The sequence below is a fragment of the Microtus pennsylvanicus genome, chromosome 9 (assembly GCF_037038515.1).
Source record: "Microtus pennsylvanicus isolate mMicPen1 chromosome 9, mMicPen1.hap1, whole genome shotgun sequence".
Taxonomy (NCBI): domain Eukaryota; kingdom Metazoa; phylum Chordata; class Mammalia; order Rodentia; family Cricetidae; genus Microtus; species Microtus pennsylvanicus.
In genome coordinates, this window is record NC_134587.1 from 84619609 (window position 1) to 84643074 (window position 23466).

At 41.4% G+C, this 23466-nt stretch overlaps 1 protein-coding gene across 6 annotated transcripts in view; it reads left to right on the forward strand.

The window, feature by feature from the left end:
* The window catches only part of Sorbs2 (sorbin and SH3 domain containing 2), a 303969-nt gene that overhangs the window by 65160 nt on the left and 215343 nt on the right, over positions 1 to 23466 (forward strand). The window lies entirely within an intron of this gene.

Below are 23466 nucleotides of genomic sequence, written 5' to 3' on the forward strand. Positions count from 1 at the left end.
AGATGGAGACAAACTGTTGAAACGTAATACTGAAGAGGGGTTGCAGCTTCCAATTATTTCAAAGGAGTGGTTTTTGTTGGGATAAACTTAGAAGGCCATACTGGGTCCTGAACAGAAAAGAGGCAGGGTGCAGAGGCACATGGTTTTCTGTGAGACTCCCGTGGGGGCAGGCTGTGTTGTCTAAGGCTGTGGATATGTTCTGTCTCCTGAAAATTTCGTGTACCTGGTAATTCTGCTGTGCAAGGAAGTTAGCTTCTCCTTGATGTCCATTTGAAATACATAGGAGCTATACAATAACCATGGGGTCAATATAATAACAAGTATATATATATATATATATAATATTTAAGTAATATATATTTGTAATATATTATGCATATTTAAGATATATGTCTTAATATATATTTATATATTATATTTTATATATTACTTAAAAGACAGTTTAAAGTCAGACATGGTAGTTTGAACTTGGAATTCCAGCACTGGGGAAGCTCAAAGCCAATTTCAGCTATATAGTGAGTTCAAGGCAAGCTTAGGCTACAGGAGACTCGGTCTCAAAAACAAACAAAAGACAACTAAAAGTGGAAATTCAGACTAAACAATGGGTGGAAAGTTTGAAAATGTAATGATTGCTAACAGTTTCAATTATTAGAGTGGTAAATCACAATTATTGCATACTAGTTATGGTACATCTGATTAAATCTCTTATTCCCTCAGGAAACATTTAAGAAAAGTTTCTTAACTTTTACTTTTTCTCAGTCTTATTTGTAAACCAAGAAGGATGCATGTGATTTATAGTATCTTTTATTTAGAAAATGTTAATAAAGTTATACTTTCGTATTTTTCTCCAATAAATTCATTCTCATGGAACTAGAAAAAAAAAGAACTTCACTTTGTAGTTGAGAAATATTTCACAATGTTTTAAACTAAAACATTTAACAGTGATGAAGTACTTTATTTAAAAGTTAATTTGTCTGCATTGTCTCTCTTTTCTCCTTCCTTGCCCCTCAACTCAACACCAATCCTCCTTGGGTAATGTCCAACCCCATGGATTTGTCCATGAGACTTCATTCCTACCGGGTGACTGTGGCAAGCACTCCCAAAACATCTGCTCCATACCCAGCCATTTCTTCTACTAAAAGAACATTTCCATTAGACAGGACATCATGTCCAAATAAATACTCCTAGCAAATACCAAGTAAATGTCCTAGCAACTCCTGCAGCCAAACTGGGTCAATAAAATATCAACATCCTTCAATCCTGTTGGCATGTGCTTTATCTTTTTCCTTTTTGTTTCCTTTGCATTTTTGACTGGCACATGGAGGTGACCACTAAAGATGCACAGTCTGTCTGTGTGAGCCAAATATGAGGGCAGACACCCAGGGCAGCAGAACATCAGGATAGGAGTCTAGGTTGTGGGTGATGCGGTAGGCCCTTTGGAGACGTTCTAATCCGCTATGAGGTATTTTCAATAGAAAAACAAAACAATAAGGGCATCGACCTTGATTTACATAAGCAGGAGCTCAGGTTTCTTCTACCAATGGAACACTGCACTGGTTAATTTTAGATCAACTAGACAGACGCTAGAGTCTTCTGAGAGGAGGGAACCTCACCTGAGAGAATGCCTCTATAAGACAGGACTTTAGGCTAGCCTGTAGGAAATTTTCTTAATTAGTAAAGAATGAAAGAGGGCCCAGCCTGTGGTGGGTAGTCTCTTACCTGGGCTGGTGATCCTGAGTTCCATAACAAAGTAGGCTGAGCAAGTCATGAGGAACAAGCCAGTAGCAGCTCTCCTCTGGGCCTCTGCATCAGCTTCTGCCTCCAGGTTCCTGCCCTGTTTGACTTCTCATTCTGGCTTCCTTCAATGGTGGACTACAATGTGGGAATGTAAGGCAAATAAACCCCTTCCTCCACAACTTGCTTTTGATCATGGTGTTTCATCACAGCAAGAGAAACCATAAGACAAGCTGGTACCAGCATAGTGGGTATTGCTATAACAGACCTGATCGTGTGTTTGGTAGGGCTGTGGAAAGGCTTTGGAACTTTGGGCTAGAAAAGCTTTTGAGTTTGAGAGCCCCATGGGATGTTCTCTAGGAGCTGAGAAGATAAGAATATAGAGAACAGTGTAGAATATGGCAGCCTGGCTTCTGAAGTTTCAAAAGGAAGATTAAAGACTCTGTCAGGGTCATTTGCTATTTTGAATTAAGATTCTGTCATTCTGGTTAGCTAGGTGGAAGAGTTTTGTTTTTAATCACATTCAAGCAAAAGCAGAACACTGTGTGCTATCTATCTTGAGTGAATATCATGTGTTTTTCTGACAAATTGTCCTAGCACTGCCCATGACAAGGGGTTTCCATGCAGACACAGAAATAGTGCTCTCCACGCAGGGCGGCGTACTCCTAGTTTGGCTACAAATTTCTGGCCAGTGAGATTTTCCAAGCATCTTCTGCTTTTCTCTGTTTCGCTAACCTGTGTTTTTAGGGACAGTTTGGCATAAAAAATTTACAATAAGTGAAGGTTCAAAGAAGATGGCACTTGGCCAACAATCACGATATTTAATAGTAGCCCTGGTGAGATAATTCAACAGATAAAGGCCCCTGCTGCTGGGCCCGAGGACCAAGGTTTGATCCTCAGAACCCACATGATAGAGGAGAGGGATGATTCCCGCACGCTGTCTTCTGACGTGAACACATTCTGTGATACACATATACACATACTTTTTTCCTCAAACACACACACACACACGGAGTCACACACTCATTCACACACACACAGTCACACACCCAGAGAGTAACACACTCACACAGTCACACATACACACACACTCACATGTTCACACATACGCACTAGCACATTCACACACACATTCATACGCACAGAGTCACACAGTCACACGTACACACACATTCATACACACAGTCACACATACACGTACACACACATACACACACATTCACATAGTCACACATGCACACAAGTGTTTTAAACTAAAACAAAATACATTTTATAGGGATGACTTACTTCGTTTAAATGTTAATTTGTCAGAATTGTCTCTCTTTTTCAATCTCTGCCCCTTAACTCCTTACCTGAAATACTAGTGGGTAAATGCTGTCTTGAAGAAATAGAAACTTTTAATATTTAGTGTACTATTGTAATTGTTTTTATTTTCTGTTAGAAGTAGGGGATGCTTTCTGTTGTTTATAGGAGTATGTGTTAGTCAGTTTTCTATTATTACTAAAAATTCTTAGCTAACCAAAGTATAGGAAGAAAATTTTAATTAGTTGAAGGTTTCGGGCTGTCAGTGCATGGTTGACTGACTGCATTGTTTAGGACCTGTAGTGAGGAAATATACCATGGTTAGAAAGGTGTGGTTGAGTAAGCTTCTCACCTCTTGGCAACAGGGAAGTGAAGAGAGAAAGAGGAAGAACCAGGGTCCCAATATCCCTTTAAGAGCACAGCTGCAGTGAGTGATCTGCCTCCCACTAAGCTCCACCTCATAAAGATTGGGCTATATTCCAGTAATTTACTCTATGAAACAGGATTTCAACACATGGACCTTGGAACCATTCCAGATCTATTCCAGAACTACAACAAGAGGCTAAAATGAACTATGATTAAGTAGGTGTTCTGAAAAAGGGGAAGGAAGGACTTGGCCTTTGGAGGTGGTAAGAGAGTGCTCTCCTAACAAATAAGACATGGAGGAGGTGGTAGGCACACACATGTATCCAGTGAGTAGTTTGTAGAGTTAGCAAGACTTTGGAGAATTAGCTGTATACAATCACCTACAGAGGGTGTTCCCTCAATATATAAACACTCCAGCCCCGTTGGAGACTTCCAGACCCCACTGTAGCAACAGGAGTCCCTACGCCTGAAGGCAGCATAGAAACGATTAGTAGAGGATTGTATTTGTGCTAGTGACTGGTCTTCCTTCAGAACTCCTGGGCCTAGAGGCATACAAGAGCACTTACTTGCCCAACAGGGATATTCCCAGTGAAGCAAAACAATAACTTAAGACTACATTTCCTGCCAGCCTAAGGGTTTGAGTCAAATTTAAGTTGACAAACGGAAGAGAGATGTAAACGTTTTTGCCCATTTAGTGTCTTGGACAGACATTTTGCCTACTGTGTTGTTTATAGAGGAAGTGAAGGTCACGCATAGGTTTTGTAGTAATGATCTAACAACCCTTACACCCCTGCTGCATTTTCAGCTCTAACTGTGATTCTTATCAGAATTGTTGGGTCATCTTAACATAAGCTAGTGTTGAGATTAGTCAAAGATGACTTTTATCTTGAAAATGGACCTGCCATGTTCTAGTGCGTACAGAACACCTGAATAAGATCGCTCATGAGAATGCTGCCAATGGTGTTATCTCAAGACCCAGAGGCCGGTTTCCTTCGTCTCCCTCAGGGCACCTCTTTCAGTAAGCCGTGCAGATTAACCAATTAGCATTCATCAAATTTAGCCAACCCAAATGTGGTACTCCTCCTAATCAAATTCTTAGGTAGCAAGAATCTGCATCTCATGTAGAGATTTCTAGCTGACCAGCAAGATGGGAAGCAAATACGTCTGTCAGCAAATATAACGAATTACACAGTTGAGAACTGAGAGCTTCAAGATTAAAGAAAAGGGGGAACCGGCGAACGAAATTGACTCTTTCTCCCACAAATAATGTTTTCAATTGATTAAATGAAACACACTAAAAAGAATTGAAACAGAGCAACCATAGAAGCTAATTGAATCTGTTTCTTCCTCTAGTATGCATGCTAAGACAAGAAAGAAAAAGAAGGAAAACAGTGGCCTTGCATGGGCTCATAGTTCTTACAAAGTCAAACTGTTTAAGTGTGGCGTCTGTGTATAAATGTCTAATTGTTTTTCATCAATGGCAGTTCTGTTGAAGCAAAACCCATTGCTGAGGCAAAGTAATTTATTTTAATTAAGTTTGTTTCGAGCAATTAGTAAATTTCAAGTAATTGAGTTAGAAGTGAAACGAAATCCAATTTTAGAAAAGTTCTCCTTGTTGGCTTTGCAACAAACATGAATGTGGTTTGTTTACTGCAAGCTGGGGGACACTGGCCTCTTTAGTGTCCAGTCCGTTACTCACCTGACATCGTCCTCCTCCAGCCATTCCCTGGTAATGATTACCAATATCTCATAGGGGTAATAGGATGGTACTACACACCTCTGAACTTCAGAAACCAGTTCAATGATTACAAAATGGGATTATGGGGTTGTGTAGAGAGAACCACCAAAACCTCTCTCAAATATGACTGCATAGTTGAGGCTTTCTAGGCCTTCTGGAATTTCCTGTGGCCATTTGTAGAAACCATGACAAGCATTTCCTGGGTTAGAGTTCAAGCATGTGCGTGGCTAAGAGCCCACTCAGGTCATGTCACTTGAAACCAGCCTCTGGACAGTTTGTGCCTTAGAGACAAACCTGTGTCGTCACTGAAAAAAAAAAAAACATTCACAGCATCAAAGAAATGAGAAGTTATGTCAGTTAAGAAAGAGCTGGAAAGGCTGAGGATTTAGCTCAGTAATGTACAAGGGCTGGGGTTGACCCTCACTTCAGTAACCACCACCACTGCCCCCTAACAATGAAAACAAAGGAAAAAATAACGAACTGACATTTTCATAATACAGTATCTGACAAAAGAATTAGAGCAAAATTTAAAAACTTTTTGGTGCCACATTTAACTGGGGTTCTTGGAAACTGGAACCGAAGGTCACACTGGAAAGAGAGATACTTGACTGCTTGACATAAAAGCAAAGTTTTTAAGGCTAAACTGGAATATGGAGGATGTCTAGGTAAGTTAAGTCCTGGGGTAAGAACGCACTTAAAATATCTTCTGCACAGACTATAGCGTAGACAGCATTAGGAATTTACCCCTCCAAGGGTTTTCTTTATTTTTGTTGATTTCTATTGGTGTCTTTACTGGATCTGGAGAAAGAGTAAAACCCAAAATCGTAAATCTGGTGATTTTTGATCCAGGGTTTGTATCTGACATTTCAACACATAAACAAAGCTAAATTTCAGTGTGGAGGGATTCACTTGAGGTTTTGGTGAGGGTAGGGGCACCGGGACTGGGTGAAAGGATGAGTAGCAGCAATAGGAATCCGGAACTCCAGTAGGAGCTCCACCCTTTCTTGTCCCCCTGCAGAAGAACGGCCCCTGAGTTACGACTGTCACTACCCTCCCTTGAGTTTCAGTCACGTGAGTTCGAGGTTGAAAATTAAACTTATGTGAGATATTCTCTTTGAAAAATAAAAGGAATTCTAAATTATTCCATCTTGGCAACCACATCAAAGACAGAAAAGTGCGGAACCCAAAGATCCCTCAGGTAATATCTAAGCCAAGCTTCTTTTGAGGAGGCAGGAAGAATGTTAGGCAGGCTGAGCAGAGCAAAGCGAACAACTTCTCTACCCCCAAGCAATATCAGCTTTTCCTCCCGTTCTCGTTGTCTACCACCCTCTGCCTATAGGATATTTTGTTTACTCATGCCAAGTTATTTTCATTCAGTAAATCCTTAATTTATATGTGCATGCCTGATTTCCAAGTTCTTAAGACTTTATTGATAGAGCCAGTCCAAGGGTGGGTTGATAATCTTGAAAGGTGATAATAATCAAAATTAGATAGACGTCTGTCCTAAGTTATATGCTGTGTAGAAGGCACACGTCAAGGAAAGTACTGCTAAGCAACTATCAAACTGAGTTCCCGAGATACCGCGTGAAATCTCTTTCTTTGAATTTAAATGATGAGTTGTAGAGAAAAGTCAGCATTCAATGCGATTCTTGTTCAATTTAAAGTGGATCTCATTGGGTGCAGGAGATTCTTTTCCAGCCCAAGGTGTTCTTTCATCCATCCGTCTGGTACATGCCAGATTTTTATGGTTGGGTTATGAGAACAATGACCTCATTCTCTCCAGTTGATAACAGGAATGGCACACTTTTTTATAACTTGAAAAGGCCTCTGCTTATTGATATGGGGGTTAAAATTAACTATCCCACCGGCGTCGCCCATTGCATACCTCACCTTATCTTGCGGAGCAAAAAATGAAGAGGGTGAAAACCATGTCCAACTTGTGGCCCATGGCTTTGTCTGGGGTAATCTGTGTTCCCGTAAGAACCTTTATCTTCTCTTTAAGCACACGCACAGCTGGCTAAACTAATTTCTCTTTTCGAACACAGCCTGGTTAAACGGAACAATCACACAAGATAGGTAGACCCAAAAGCCTGTGCTGAACAAGCCCTGACGTTTAATTCGCAATAAACCTTTGATTGGCTAATAGATGTGAAAATTAACAGCTGAGCTTTTCCTCTCAAATGTAGCACGCGTCTGTCTCTTAGGTGCACACCCCAGTTGCATTTTCTGGGTTGAATTCTGACTAAAATCTACAAAAAGGGGCATTTAAATTAGCCGAGGGTTCGACTCTCTCTAAACTAGAATGATAACTGAGTTTTGTGCCCTGGTCTGATAGGAAGCCTGAAAACGGAATTCTAATCTTATTTGACCACACCAGTATTTATGAAACTAACCTGTAAAAATGGTATCAAAATGGGAAAGGAAGTAGCACAGTTGCGTGTGGACTTCTACACATGAATTGCTCGCTGCTAGTGTGGTAGCTTCAGATAAGGATTCCCATCATGACAAGTGACTAATTAAAACTTAGCATCTTATTGCAATTGTATGCGTTCTTATCACTCTCCCCCAACTCAATTCCCATGACCTTGTAGGATTGCACACTATTTTTATCTCATTTTCAACCTCTCTGTTGGCAGGGCAGATTACTGGCAAGCGGAGCAATTGCTGGCAAGCATAGACGTTCTCCATCAAGGTTTCTTGTTATTCAGATTATACACAGTATAATGAGAGGGGAATATCTCATCGTTCCTAGTTTAGCCTGCTGCTCTTTTTAAAAGCATGTAATGCTTCTAATGTGTAAACGCCAATGTCATATGGAAGAATTAGTCACTTATTCTATTCATGGACTGCACCAGAATAACATACATTAATCCACAGGAGAGCTTTTTTCCACTCTGTCTCAGCCCACTGCTCCCCTGATGTATTTGAGGCTATATGCATAAACGTGACATCATGGATTTAACTTGGCATATTTTTTCTTTTAACCACCATGCAACTGGCAGGGGAAAAAGAGCTGAGGGTGAAGAGCAGAAGAAGAAACAGCTTCCCCAGACCTTCCCAGGGCAAAACCATTTGAGAAATAAGTGCTAAGGATTTACTGAGGGAGAGAGACCCGCTACTGCTGTCACATGAGGGATCTGGTTACCCTTCCTGTTAGGTTTGCACAGGAGACCCCTTGGAAAGCTCTACAGCCTGTAGTGGTGGGCTGAGACCCCACCCATGGCCTTTCAGCAAATTCTTTGCATTTTAGTGAAAGATATGCAAAGTTAAAATCACGAGGTCACTTTTATGCTTATAATCTCAATGGCCACTTTGCTCTGCCGAGGAGGAAGGCTCCGCACAACCCGACTTTGTACAGCGTGGCCTCTTCTGACCTCATCTGTTGTCGCTGCCCGATTCCCATTCACCTCTGTGTTGCTACCGCCCTGAAAATTTATCTAGCCCCATTTCTTGTGCACACGCAACTTTCTACTCAATTTTTACGTTCATGGAAATTGTGTTCTTTTCCGTGCCCTCTAGTCAAATAATCACTATAATTTTGATTTTCTCGTTGTCACTGCCAAGATCTGACTTGTGCAACCGCCATCTCTCTTTCAAGCTACTGTCCTCACTGGCCTGCTTCAAATTACGGTCCTATTATCAACTCTGCCACACAGCAGGCAAAGCGTCAAGTATAAATCTGTTTTCATTCCAAGAAGGAAATCCAGATTCCAGTGTTTGACCCCTAAAGCACTGCCTGGCTGCCTTTGCTCTGTTTCTGCACGCTCATTATGGGAATGGCTTCTGTTCTATGTCCCACCCACAGTGGCCTCTTTTTGGATCTCTCAGACACTCTGAACTCCCTCTGATCTCAGGGACACATCCCACCTGCCCCAAATCATTCTTCTCCCATGTGTTCTCACAGCTCCTCTGCTCGGTGAGGTCTTAGCATTAAATGCTATCCATTTCAAAGGCTGCATCTGAGCAGGTATGCTGTTACAGTCATTCCCCAGCCTCTGTTTCCCTCTGGCACACTCTACACGCTCCGTCTTCCTTCATTTCCTGCAAATAACTGTAACTAGATTGTTTACTACCTGATCTGGCTCTGGAAATCTCAAGATGAAACACACTCTTCAAGTCTCTCATCCAAAGCCTGGTATGGATCTCACAGATTTAGTGGCTGCTTCCTTATTCATGAGCCAATTTTCTTCCTCTGCTCATTTGTCATAGCCACCTTTTCAGAGTGACTTCTGCCCGGCTCCTAATGGTGGGAGCTTCATATGTTCCAGGGTAGGAGCTTGAGGATTAGAATTATTAGGCAAAAGGAACATAGATATAGGAGAAACAAGAAACAGAAACAAGATAGTATCAGTGAATGCCAAAAGTCGCCCATGTTTAATTTCCTTTGGCTTAAATACCCAGACTCCAAAAGGTAAGAGAAAAACTGCATACACAGAACAGGGAATGAACAGACCAGTAGAAGGATTACTGACTACGTTCTTGTCTGTTGCCAGAACAAGATAAGTAACACCTACACCCTAGACCAAAACATTCTGTAGGCAAACCACTCCCTGGGTGGAATCCATAGTTATGCCCCTAAGGGAGTGGAACCTAGTGGGATTCTTAGACTTTTGCTCGGGAGAGAAACAGATCTACTTCTTAATACCTGAAATACCAGGTCTGGCTATTAGCCACACCTGTTGACAATAACCTTGAGAGAACAGAAAAAGGTTCCAACTCTCTGGCCTTTAGTTAAGACAGAAGGAACCCATACCTATGGGCCCTGTCTCTCATTGTTTTGCTGGGTAATCCTATTACATATTTGGTAGAAACTTTTCCAGAATCTCTGCAGGTACTTATAAAATCACCATTGATCTTTGATTGAAGGAGTACCTTCAAGCAAGCTCCAAAGGGGGAGAAAAGATTTATATATGAAAGGCGCCATAGCATGTGGTTAAAATTTTACTGACTCAATGTCACTTTTCCCTACTTCTCATCTTTCTGCATGACTAACAATATTTACTTCTCTACTGACTCATTATCTTTGTGCACCTGTTCTTGAGAATAACAGCCACCAGCACCTCAGGTTTTGTTGAGTAGCCACATTTCTTCTTGCTTCTTTGTTCCGTTTACTCCCCATCCTTTATGGCTTACCCATTATGTTCCGGGTACTAGCAACACAAAAGGGACTTAGAAATGCATGGCAGCCTTAGGAAGCCTGGTCTATCTATGAGAGAAGATTGACAGGTAAGGCGGCATCTAGAATACAGGTACATGCAGCAAATGAGATGTGAACAGTCAGAGCCATAAAACCGGACATCCTGGAGATGCTTTCTGAGGGAGGTGGCTGTACAGTCACCCCACAAAGGAAAACCAGGATGTCCTAGGAAGAAAAGTCAATTCATTAAGGTAGGAACTGTCAAAGAATCTAGAGTTTTGGGAGACTGGCCTGCTTGTGTGTGCAGACAGAGTGTGCAGGAGAGGGAGAGAGAGATTAAAGAGGGAGGGAACATGAACAAAGCCTAGGAGACTTTGTGCAAACGCCTGAATTTTATTTCTTTGTGGAAAAATGGCCAGAGAAGGTATTTACATCTCTCCATGTGAAATAGCAAGAAACCAAAGTCCATTCACTATTTTATCCTGCTTTATCAGTGTTTCTGAGTAGAGAATTCCTATTGCGGCCAGTACTGTATTTTTTATAGTCTTAGGAGAACCCTCCTTGCAGACAATAAAAAGATAACTTGATTTATTGTTTTAATTGCATTTTATTCTCCTATTTTCTTATTTTTATTCCCATTAGTCTTTTAAGTTCACCAAAATTCATACAAGTTCATTAGAATGTACAAATAGACTCATCTCAATGAATAGAAAACAATTAACTTCCAGAACTGATAATTACTCCCAAGTATCACTAGACGGGGTAACAAATATGTAGACCCTCTTGAAGCCTTCAGCCTTGTTTTGCTTTTATGTAAGAAGTAGATGAATATGACACAAGAAAAGAAAATGAAAATTACTGCTTTCTCTTGTCATAAGCTTTGAATATTTCTCTAATTGTCATATGAAGCTAATTAACTCGTTAGGTTAGAATTCACTCACTTTTCTGTTTCTGGTGTATTTTCTTCTCATTTGTCCTAGAGGCGTGGGCTTCTTTACAGTCCTTTTATTGAGTCTTCCTTAATGGAGCACAATGAACTGCTTGCCTGTGGCCCACCAGTTTTCATGCTGACTCTGGCCAAAAGGCAGTTTATGGATCCAGAGGAAAGGAAATGGAAAACCATGATGTACTTTATTTTACCATGACATCTCTATTCCCAGCACATAAAGGGAGGATGGGGGGGGTTAACAATGGGAAATAGGAATGTGTACATCAACAAGAGTATTTTAACTTTCAGTGCTGGGTTGCAGGGTCAGACAACAGTGGCTAGAAGGTCCCCAACCGTAGAAAACATCCGGGATTTAAGCGAGATTGCAAAAGTTTTACCTGTGGATACGAGCATGGTGACAATGTGGAGTCTGGAGGAAAGAACAAGCCACTCCCATTGTGCGGATTCCACAAGCCAACCATCACCATCAGGGTATGAACGCATGATCTTATGTTTTCTTTTGTCACAATTTCTGATAGTGTGATGAGGCTTTACCTGCAAGGAAGAAGTAAAAACTCACAACCAGTTAACATGACCTGTAGATAATTTTCAGATGATGTCAATGGGAATCAATGGACAGAGGAACACGGCCATGGCAGGTGGCTATGTGGGAGAGAGCAGAGCGAGGATGGAGACTGATCTTTGTAGCGCAGGACACTTCTCTTTATTCTGCATGAAGAGCATCCTAGCTAAGAACTATGGTTTGAGTGGTAGAGACATGGCTCCGCAGTTAAGAGCATTGCTGCTCTTGCTTTAGCTTCCAGTCCCCACATCTAGGAACAACCGCTTGTAACTCCAGCTTTGCAGCATCAGGCTCCCTCTTCTTGTGCCTGCACGCACCTGTGTACATACAAGCACACAAACACACACATACATGTGCGCATAAATGATAAACGTTTTAAATAAATTTTTATTTTAATTATTTGAAAATATTTTTTCAAACATTGATTTGAACTGGACTTCAGATGAAAAGAGCCACAGAAGGGAACGGGAGACACACATTGGTTTGTGTTCTCGTGTTTATTTAACTTTGCGCTTTTTCGGGGAGAGTTAAGTTTGAACAGACATTGCAGTGCTGCCCACTGAGTTTCATATCTCACTTACATTTGCTAAGTACTGACTCTGTGCCTGGAATTACAAATCCACATTTAAACATAGTGTGGTTCATTCTTCAAACCGAGTGACCCAAAGCGGTGCCTGGCTGTCTTCTGATATCTACTATAGTTTACTGCAAGGGTCTAAGTCAAAATGGAATCTTAATGTTAATGCTGGCCTGGTATTCTTCTGCATATAAATCACTGCCACAAGCGTCTGACAAATAGGATGCTCAGAGCAATGGAGGGCCTTGATGGTCATCGAGACTGGTAAAGGATTCAGTCTGGTCAGTAACATCACATCAGAGAAAAGATGCCAGGCTTTCATTTCGCTTGAGTCCTAGGTAATTTTGCCATGTTTCTATTTGCCCAAAAAAAAAACAGGTTCTCTAGCTGTGTTGTCAGAAAGTGCCTCTTGAACTGTTTGCTTTTCAGAGAAGTAAAGTTGTTCCCAAATCAATATGCTTAAGGAAATGGAAGGCTCTTGATTAGCAGCCAAGAGGCCTCCTAATGAAATGACATTTCCCTCCAGGGACTTCAAGTGGTTAATGGAGCCTGGCACTCTCTGTGTAAAGTGCTTGTGTTTGCTCTGCGCTGTGCTGAGCTGCACTTTATAAATGCCAGGACACCAGAAAGTGACCCCAGACAGACACATCGCATGTCCGTGTACGTCTTTAGACCAAAAAAAGAAATGTGTCTATGTTCACACCTGGGTTGTGTAGCTGCAAATAAATCCACCATGTGAACAAACTCAAAACAATACGCCGTCAGCCCTGAGAGAGCAGTGGCCAGCTAGCAAACCTGAATACACTAAAAGCTCATGTAATGAAGGACACCCGAAAGCACATGAGATGATCACTGTGCCCTGGATCATTGCAAGCAGTTGATTCTTGAAAGAATGGACAGGCGCTGTTTTGTTGTTGTTTTCTGAAGAAGGTAAACAGACTACGGTCTTTCTTGTGCTGTGATTCAAATGTGTTTATATATATACAAGGGCATCGTCAGTCTTTACGGTATCTTCACGTTATCCGTGTGTATAAAATGCCTTAATCTTAGAGCTCAAAGCCCCATTGATACTTGCAGAAAACATTTTGGTATGACAGGAAAATTTTCTGGCATCCAAGGAAGGGGAGATATACTTACAATTAGGGACTAGCAAATTCTCTCTTGTCAAGATGTCTGTATTCTTTCCTTCCCCCTTTCTCTATTTCCGACACTCCTCACAAATGGAGATGCTGTCCCCTGAAAGCGATCACAGATAAATCTACTTATCATTTGTAATCACAATGTATTTCTTGACTCGAACTATGAAAAGGAAAATCCCTTTAGATCTGTTTTTAAATGAACTTGTAAATAAATGGGAAACCTTGGTCATGGTGCTATTTTAAAGTGGATTTCTTAATTTCTGAGGAAATAGAGGCTTTCTGAGTTTAGCAGCAGCAATACTAAAAGCAAAATACATAAAAGATAAGCTGTTTATTGTGTCTCTGAACAGCTTTTTAGATGCATGCATATGTGTTAGTGAAGGTTTTCTGGAGAAACAGAACACATGTGTGCATTCATGTGTGTGTACATGCATACACACATTCACACACACACACTTATAGAAGATGCCTTATGGAAACTAGGGAATTTCATGATCTGCTGAATGCAAGCTGGGTGCCCAGAAAAGCCAGTGGTATAAATATGAGTCCAAAGGCCTCAGAACCAGAAGTGACATCCTAGGGCAGAAGACAGATGCTCCCAGAGAAGCAGAGAGAGCGACTCCACGCTTCTCCTTGGCTATATTCAGTCTCTGAACAGATGGGGCGGCTCCCACTCACATTGGTGAAGGCAGATCTTCTTCTCTCAGTCTTCTAGATCAAAGGCTAATCTCGTCTGGAAACACCCTCACAGGCACACTCCAAAGGTTTTACCAGCCATCTGGGCATCACTTCGTCAAGTTCCCCTCTAAATGTGACTATGACATGTTCTGAGTTGATTCTGACCACACTTAATACAATACAGAGAACAATGGTCTCCAGCACAGGCACTCCAGACATTACTAGTGCTACTCAAAGGGGATGAGGCAAAGGGTTTGTTTCGTTTGAGAAGACAACTCATGAAACAAAGTCAGCACATCCTTTTATTTGATTCTTTTTCTGTCTACACACGGAGATATCACTTGGGGTACACGTATCTGAAGGACAATCATGCCAGACCGAGAAGCTGTGAATGCATTTGCTTGAGTTTTGGCACGGATGAAGAAACTGCTCTCTTTCCCTCCAGTGACTTCCGTGCAAAAATTGGTAGCCTCTTAACATGAAGGCTAGGTCAGTGAAACAGAATCTCAGGTTCCAGCATGGTGTCTCAGGATCTGAAAGATGCTCTGAGGACCGGTGGCAAGCGGATGGCCCAAGATGTCCATAGTCCCTAACTCGGACCTCACCAACTGGGCATCCCGCATAAAAGTCATGTTTAGCATCCCCCCCACCCCAGATTTGGAGAGGAAGTGGTGAGTCATGCCTGTGAGCAGGCTGAGAAGAAAAGTCTCCCAGGGATCTTCCAATCAGGTCGCTGCTTCACATTTATATCATGAAAGAGTTTTGTATTACCATAAACCAGAGACCAAGTATGAATTAGCATCACCACAGTCATGGAGACTGTGAGATTTATGCAATGACCATGGTGGCTGTGGATCAGAAAGCCACCAAGAAGCCCTCGTGCCACTTAGAGCAGACTGTGTTGAGCATCCAGTTGTTCTTGCCATATTAGGACCCGTTTGCCTGGCTTCTGTTTCCTGGCAATCTAGATCTCTCTTTACTCCTTTTTTAGTCTCGATAGAATTGAAGTGGTCTGGCCATCAACAACCCTGTCTTCTCTTGGTCGCCTGTGAAGACAGCCAGATGGAATGGGGCCTTTTATACTTACACATTTATCAGAACCAAAAGAATGGCACACTAATTTTTCATCTTTTAGGTAAAGACCCAAGCCTGCCCCCCAGGAAAGCATGGCACGGTGGGCTACAATCTTATTCTACAAGGAGGGTTGAAGCATCAAAAACTAAAGACAGAGTCGAAAAGACTAATTTTAGGGATGCGGGGGTTTATTTAGAAGGAAGAGTTTTGGAGTCCAGGAATGAATTATCTTCACACCGTACTGGCGCATTTTTAGTTTAGCTTCTCAAATATGTGTATTTGAGGGAAAGAGGCGAAAGACAATCCAGCTCAGCCAGTTTAAACAGTCAGTTCAGAATGTCACTTTGAATTTATGAATTATCTCCTTGACAAAGTGAACTGAAATAATGGAGAAAGATTTTTTTTTCCACTAAGGAAAATCCTACTTCAAATATACAATGGGCTGAGTCTTTCAAAGTCTCAAGCCGGAACTCACAGATCAGTAGAGAATTCTCCTTCTCTGGAGTGAACCCAGAATCAACAGGAGCATGCTGAGGTGCAAAGAGCTCAACCAAATTCAAAGTAGGAAGGGGTTGCTCTGCCAGCCTTAAAGGGCCCTAACCTAATGGGGTCCTGAGACAGTGCCTCTTGTTCTTGAGGATCAGCCTCTCAACAGGTCCTCTCGCTATCACGGTCATGATTGAAGGTCGCTGTCTGTGTTCATTATTTTTCGTGCGTCCTAACCAAAATACAATGCCCAACCAAAGCAATGTGAGGAAGTAAGTGTTTATTTGAGTTCACAGTTTGGGGGGTCAGACCATAAGATCACCAGAATCTTGAGGCTGCTGGTCCCATTATATCCACACAGACATGAGGCAGAGAATCTGGACTGTTCTTTACTCAGTTCTTTTTCTCCTTTGTAATCACATCAGCCCCATGGTGCGCACATTAGGATGGGTCTTCTCATCTCAGTTAACCTAATCTAGACAAGGGCAGAGGTTGTTCTAAATCCATCAAGTTGATGTCAAGATTAACCATCATATTGTCGGAAATCAAGCAACTTTTTCTAGACAAACCTGCCATGGTCAAATTTCTGGGACACATCTATGCCACAATCGTATGCATCTCTGAAGGAAAGAAACCACGGTGGTAAAGGTGCTACAGAAGATAGTTGACTCTGTTCCATCTACAGTTTTCCTAAACTGTCTCAATCAACTTCAAAATGATTAGTGCGTATTTTCTGTAGAAATGAAGCTTAAACTTAAGATTCATATCCAGTGGACTCAACCATCAGATGAGATACTAAAAGCTTCTATCAGGAATTGTCTTTCTATACTGGACATTAAAAATTTGGGTTTGTGTCTGAACAAAAAAAAATCCATTTCTGAAACTTCTTCCTAATTTTTTTCCCAAGCCTGTCTTCCATAAATTTATGTTCCTTTTGCATTCAAGTTGATTTCTTGGGTCCAAGTTGTGATTGTAGAGTCACAGGGGTTATGGACATGAAAAATATTTACCAATACAAAATTTAAGATAAATGTTACAATGTAACTTCATGCGACCTAAATCACCATTGTTTGGCCAGCCACTCCCATTTCTCTCTTATTTCCTCAATATTACAGTTCCATGGGTAATATTTAGCAATTCTTGTAGGTTGACTATTATCTATATGCCACAGCTCTTTCCCCATAATGTTCTTTTTTAATTTTTTTTTTTTTTTTTTGGTTTTGGTTTTTTCAAGACAGGGTTTCTCTGTAGCTTTGGAGCCTGTCCTGGAACTAGCTCTTGTAGACCAGACTGGCCTCAAACTCACAGAGATCCTTCTACCTCTGCCTCCCAAATGCTGGGATTAAAGGAGTGTGCCACCACCACCCAGCTTCCCATTGTGTTCTTAAAGGCCTGAATCACATAGGAACCACTGCATACTTGGCCTTAATCCCACAGTCTTTATGAAAAAAAGTTAAGAAATCTACATTGTCTTCTCTATCTCCATCCCATGATATTCCTGTAGTTTGGGGGTGTCTGAGCCTAGAACTTAAAGTGTCATTCCTACCGAGTCCCCGAATTTAAACAAAGTTGGCAGACAGCCCAACAGCACACTATGATTTGAGGATCAGTCTGGAGATTCTCTTTTTTTCTTTTTTCTTTATTCCTCTCTCATACAACACATCCCAACCTCAGTTTTCCCTCCCTCCACTCCTCGCAGCCCCCCTTCCGTCTGCCCCAGATCCACTCCTCCTCTGTTTCCCTTCAGAAAAGAGCAGGCCTCCCAAGGGCTATCAACTGAACATGGCATAACAAGATACAACAAGACTAGGCATGCACCATCAGTTTGGACAGTCTAAATTTCCTGGAGAGTTTCGATCCCAGAGTATACGACAAACCATCCCTGAGTTTTCATGAATGTGATAAGTTATGGAGTTTCAGAGATCCAGTTAGTTGTCATATGGAGGGCAGGCCATTTGTTGTTTGAGGAGAATAGTCTTCAAAAACATTACCAGAGGACTAGATGGTAGGACTGAGTGAATAGATTATTTCAGTCTCAGGTTTGGTCCTTAGGACAAACGCACAGTCAAACAATCAAAATGACACCTGAGAAATCTTAATATGAAGTTCGTTTCTGCCTCGTGAACAAGTCTCCTTAGATGGGTTCTCAATGCTTCCACAATTTAGTCATCAGCTCAGGCCCTAGGGTACAAATCCGTGCTCTGGAATGACTCACTGCTAAGATTCAAGTTGTCACATTCCTTATGGAGTCAAGGTTGCTATAATTGTCACTGACATCTACAGCAGCCCGGGAAGGGCAGCGGAGTAAAGGGAATTTCACACATGCCATGAGTCACTTACTGATCCTTCTTCGGGGATCTGGCTGGAACTTGGTGAGGTGAAGGAGGGGGAGATCTGTCTGGCTGATGCAGACACAGAGACCACAGAGCCTTTAAGAGTGGAACCTGCACTAAAATTGTCCACTATGACGCATGTGTGTGACAATATTTCATGGCACCAGCATTTTGGCACTCAGTAGCCACCTCCACCAGGCAGAGGAAGCTATTGTTGCATCCACCCAAAAGATATTGCACGTGTTTCCAAAAGGGAGACCAACTCAGATCATTACTCCCAAACAGCAACCAGTCTTATGCTTTGCCTTCACACAAAAAGTAGAACTAACAAAATTAGTTTCTTTCCCTTCATCCTAGAATGAAAACATATTATTAAGTCTTAAGATAGTACAGGAGAAGAATTAAAATAATGTCAATATTGCATTCTATCACTAAACACAAGTGTAAGTTTGTAACATAGGCTTTGTTTAATTGTTTCATTCCATATCCTCTTTTATTATTTAAAAAAGCATCCCCGCAGTCATTCTTACCATACCAAAGCATCCCTGGGAGCAGGGGCCTATCATGAGTCACTTCCCAACATCTTGGTTGTCATCAGATCATAAGAGTTTACCAAGCTTTCCTTTTTCTAGCTTTTTATTTGACATGTAGGATTTTTTTGCTCTCAAAATTAAATATCATAACTCATCAAACACCAGTGTTTTTGGAGATTCTGACTCATCCTCACCAACTCCCTCCTCTGCCCTATCTCTTCCAAATGTTCCTGAATTTGAGCACTGGACTGAATTAATGACAGACTCATGAGTGACCTACTTGTCCTATCCTTTGTCTTGCTTTCTTCCCCACTGAATGTGTGCTATGATCGCTCTCCTAGGCTTACCCAGAGAGGCTGCTCTCAGGAGGATTGCCAAAGTTTTGGGTTGCCTTGGTCTTAGTCACTTTAAAGCTGGGTTTGTAATCATATAATTTGGGGCTGGGATGTAGCTCGGTTCATAGAACACTTGCCAAGCACCTATGAAGCCCAGGGGTTTGATTTCCAGCACCACGTTAGTCAGGTGCGGTGGGAGGAGGATTAGAAAGTTCAAGGTCACCTTTGACCCCTAAACAGAATGTAGAATGGATTACATGAGATACTATCACAAAAAAGCATACAAAATAATAAACACGTAATTTATAAACATTCACTCTTTTAAGGTATACATATAAAAATTGAAAATTAGAGGGAATCCTGAAACATCTATCACAGAAGGATCAGAGCGTTTGCATCATCTTGCAAATATCCTCATAGCCGTTGATACTCACTTTCCTTCCCTGTCCAACAAACCTCAAATGCTTTCCCTGGATTTCCCTTTTCTAGAATGCTGTATTGATAGAACATGTCTTTTTGTCTGTTCTTTTTTTATTAACAAAAAACATTTGAAAGTCACCCATATTTTGTTTTGTTTTGAGGGGATGGGATTTTTTGGGGGGTTCGAGACAGGGTTTCTCTGTATAGTAGTCCTGGCTGTCCTGGAACCCTGGAACTAGCTCTTGTAGACCAGGCTGGCCTCGAACTCACAGAGATCCGCCTGCCTCTGCCTCCCAAGTGCTGGGATGAAAGACATGTGCCACCACCGCCCAAGTCACCCACGTTTTCTTGTGTCAGTAGTTTTTGATTTTCCTTGTTAATAGTGCGTAGGATCTTATTGTCTTGATATAACGTTGTTTCTTTAGCCATTCTTCAACTGAGAACTGTCTGTGTTCAGGGCTATGTTGACTAATGCATCTCTAAATTGTTCCATACAGGTTTTCACACAGATGGCATGTTTGGTTTCTTTGAATTAGCAGCGAGGAGTAAGATGATTCATTGTGCTTTTCAGTTACATTTCTCTGAGCAATCATGCTGTAAAGATTGTGTTCTTTGCGTCTGCACCTCCATGCTGACGGACTGTCAGTTCAAACTTCTCGTCCAGTTTGAAAGTGGAGTTGCTTGCTTCCTTATCCTTATTGATCTGAAAAACTCCTTTACATATTCTAGATTACCGGCTTATTACATTTTGTAAGATTTTCTTATGGCTTATGGTTTTCTTTTCATTTTTAGTGGTAGAAGTCATAGAAGTTTTATTTTTGATTATATTCTATATGTTAATTTTATATAGCATGAAATATGAGTAGAATGTAAATTTTTTATAACCTGTGTTCAAAGGTCACCTCCTTTATTTGTTCCTATATATTTTACAACTTTTTGTTTTTTAAAACAAGGTTTCTCTGTATAACAGCCCTAGCTTTCCTTGAACTAGCTTTATAGACCAGGCTGGCTTCAAACTCACAGAGATCTTCTGGCCTCTACCTCCCAAGTGCTGGGATTAAAGGCATGCACCACCACCCAGCTATTTTACAACTTTTAATGTGGTAAAATACACATAATGTAAAATATGCTGTCCAGTGATGATTATCTGATTTACACTCTACAGCCATTGCCAGTCTTAACCATTCCCAAAGAAAGCCCACGGTCCCTAAGCAGTCAGTCCATTTTCCAACCACCCAGGCAGTGTTCACCATGTTTACTCTTTACATATTTGATTCCAGGATTATCTGCTCAAAAGGCAATCATTTCTCCATTGAATTGTTTTGGCGCTTCATTAGAGATGCAGGATTTAATGCATTTGTTCTCTTATTCCAATGTGTGTCTTTCCTGTCTCCAATAAATGATTATTTTATCTCATAAGTCATGGAATATACAGTCTTGGGCACAGCAACAGGATTATAAACTGTCCTTGTTGTCTTATTGTCTACTTAACACAGCCTATGGTCATCTGGGAAGAAAGTCTTGATTACTGAGTTGCCTAGATCACATCAGCCTACAGGCCTCTCTATAGGGAATTGTCTTGATTGCTCACTGATGCCTGAGAGCCCTTCCTATTAAGTGTTTCACCATCCCTAAGCAGGTAGTCCTGAGGGAATAAGCCAAAGAGTCAACCAGCAAGCACGATTCCAATATGGTTCCTGCCTTACGTTCCCTCCCCACTTCCCTCCTGATGATCATGACCTTGAACTTTAAGTTGAAATAAACACGTCTTCCCAAAAGTTGGTTCTGGTCAGATTATCTTATTACAGCAATGGAAAGGAAACTAGAACACACAGGGACACTACTGTCCCTAGTTCGGCATGAGTTTTGGGAATATGAACAGCAAGCACTTGTCCACTGAGCCATCTTTCCATCAAACTGTCTCATCCATGAACTTGATACCCCTCCCCCACTCATTTAGGTCTGCTTTAGTGTCTTTCACTCATAATTTTTAGCTGTAATAGATGATTCCTGAGTTTTTGGTGTGATTGCAAATGATACTTTTGTTTGCAGTTTTCAGTTGTCCATTGCTAGTGTGTACGCTTATGACGAATTTCTATGCATTTGGTGTATATCCCACAATCTTGTTAAACTCAGTTCCACAGCTCTTGCGTATTCTTTGAGATATCCTTTGCAGATAATTCGTCCTCTGTGAACAGAGGCAGTTGGGTTCTTTTGTTTCCACCCATGCATCTGCTCCTTCTTTTCCTTTCCTTATTGCTCTGTTGAGGATATGTAATACAATAAGAACTGCACAAGCCAGAATCTTTTCCTTGTTCTCAACCAACCACATTTGAGCTGCTCTTTTATTTTCCCATGATGAAACACTCTTGAATTTTATAGTCCCTGCCTAAATTTCTCTGCCTTCCTCCTTACATGGTAGGCACCTCTTCCTCCAGTTGCCCTTATTGGTTGTGTCCCACACAGTCAGCAAATCTCTCATCATTTTATATACTCTTACATTTTGATGTCTTACCTGTGTATAGACTCCTGAATGCTAGATCTTTCCTAGAGGAATTTTTTATGAAGTTCCATGACAAATGTATCTCTTAGTGGCACATCAAATTGATATTATTAATATTTACCCATCACCACTACTCTTCCATGTACAACATAGCTTGGTTTTCTGATACATATTTATTTAAAAAAATATGAATCTAATTACATTGGCAACTGACTAAATGTCTTCATGCCTTATTTCAAGTTTGTAGCAGAGCCAAGCAGGCCCTGCTTGGTACTTCTATCTCACTGTCGGGCTTACTCATCTGCTAACACTTCCCTTCGCGTGCACTGCGCTCCACCTTGCATCTTTGTTCTCTTCTGAGACAACCAAGCTTTCAGGATCAAATGTGACCTCCTTGGCCAGCTTTTTTCTTCTACTCAGTGTAGGCTATACTACCACATAGATGTTTCCTTTCCTCTGATCATCTGCTATTTTTGTCCTGCTGTTACTATCTGATATAATATTGCTTGTTTAATCATGTGTTTATAGTATCCTTTTAGCTGTCCCTCTTGAAAGCAAGCCCCTTGAGGGCAGGGATATTGACCTTGTAACTATATTCCCTGCTTCCTATTCCAATGACTGAACTCGTAATAGATGTTTAATAAACAATGAATGCTGTGTAAATGAAATCTCTAAATTCACATCTACTTGGTCACTGAATATGGAAATCTCAGAATAGTCTTATTCCAACAGTAAAATGGAAACCATTCTTGACGTGTGAATGGGTGGTGGTGGTGGTGGTAGTGTTTTTGTTACAGATTGACCCCAAATCTTCAGAAATGTTAGCCTAAAATTATACGACTAAGTCACATTACACCCACGGTACAAAGTACAGATTTCTAGGTTCCTCTTTTGGAAATCCTGCTGGTTTCATAGGTATGAGATGGACTCTGGATTTAAAAACTTTAGAATACTCTCTTGCCCCTTCCCTCCCTTCCCCTCCAAAGTGTGTGTGTGTGTGTGTGTGCGTGTGTGTGTCCCTCCCTCTGTCCCTCCTCCTTCCCTCTCTTCCTCCCCTTCTCTCTCCCTCCCTTCTTTCCACTCCCCCTCTCTCTTCCCCCCTCTCCACTCCTCTCTTTCTCTCTTGGGCTGGTAATCAAATTCAGGCCTTGCAGACTACAGGCAAACACCCTACCTCTGAGCTACACATGAGACTTTTTCATCAGAAAATGATTTCACACAGAGAATTAGGACTCTGTGGAATCTATTGTAAGCACTAAAGGAGTAAAGGCCAGAGACACTACTGGTAGCATTTAGTAAAACAAATTTCAGGAATTTTGGTGAGCTCCTGCCAAAGGTCTCAGCTGTTTGTGGCACCAAAGATTCTCAAGGGTTACGCAGCAGTCCTGGCAAAAGCTCACTCCACCAGCTGCCATACCCATTTGCTTACTCATCATGGCTGAGTAATAACAGGGTTCCTTTCTTTTCTGTCTTCCCATCCTTCGTCAGTTTTTTTTCAGAGCAGAGATCTGACATGAGGTCCTATTGGCCAGCAAGGAAGAAACATATTTGCCCAGGACCCTGGCCACCTCTGGGAAAGCAAGCAAGAATAGAAAGAAAA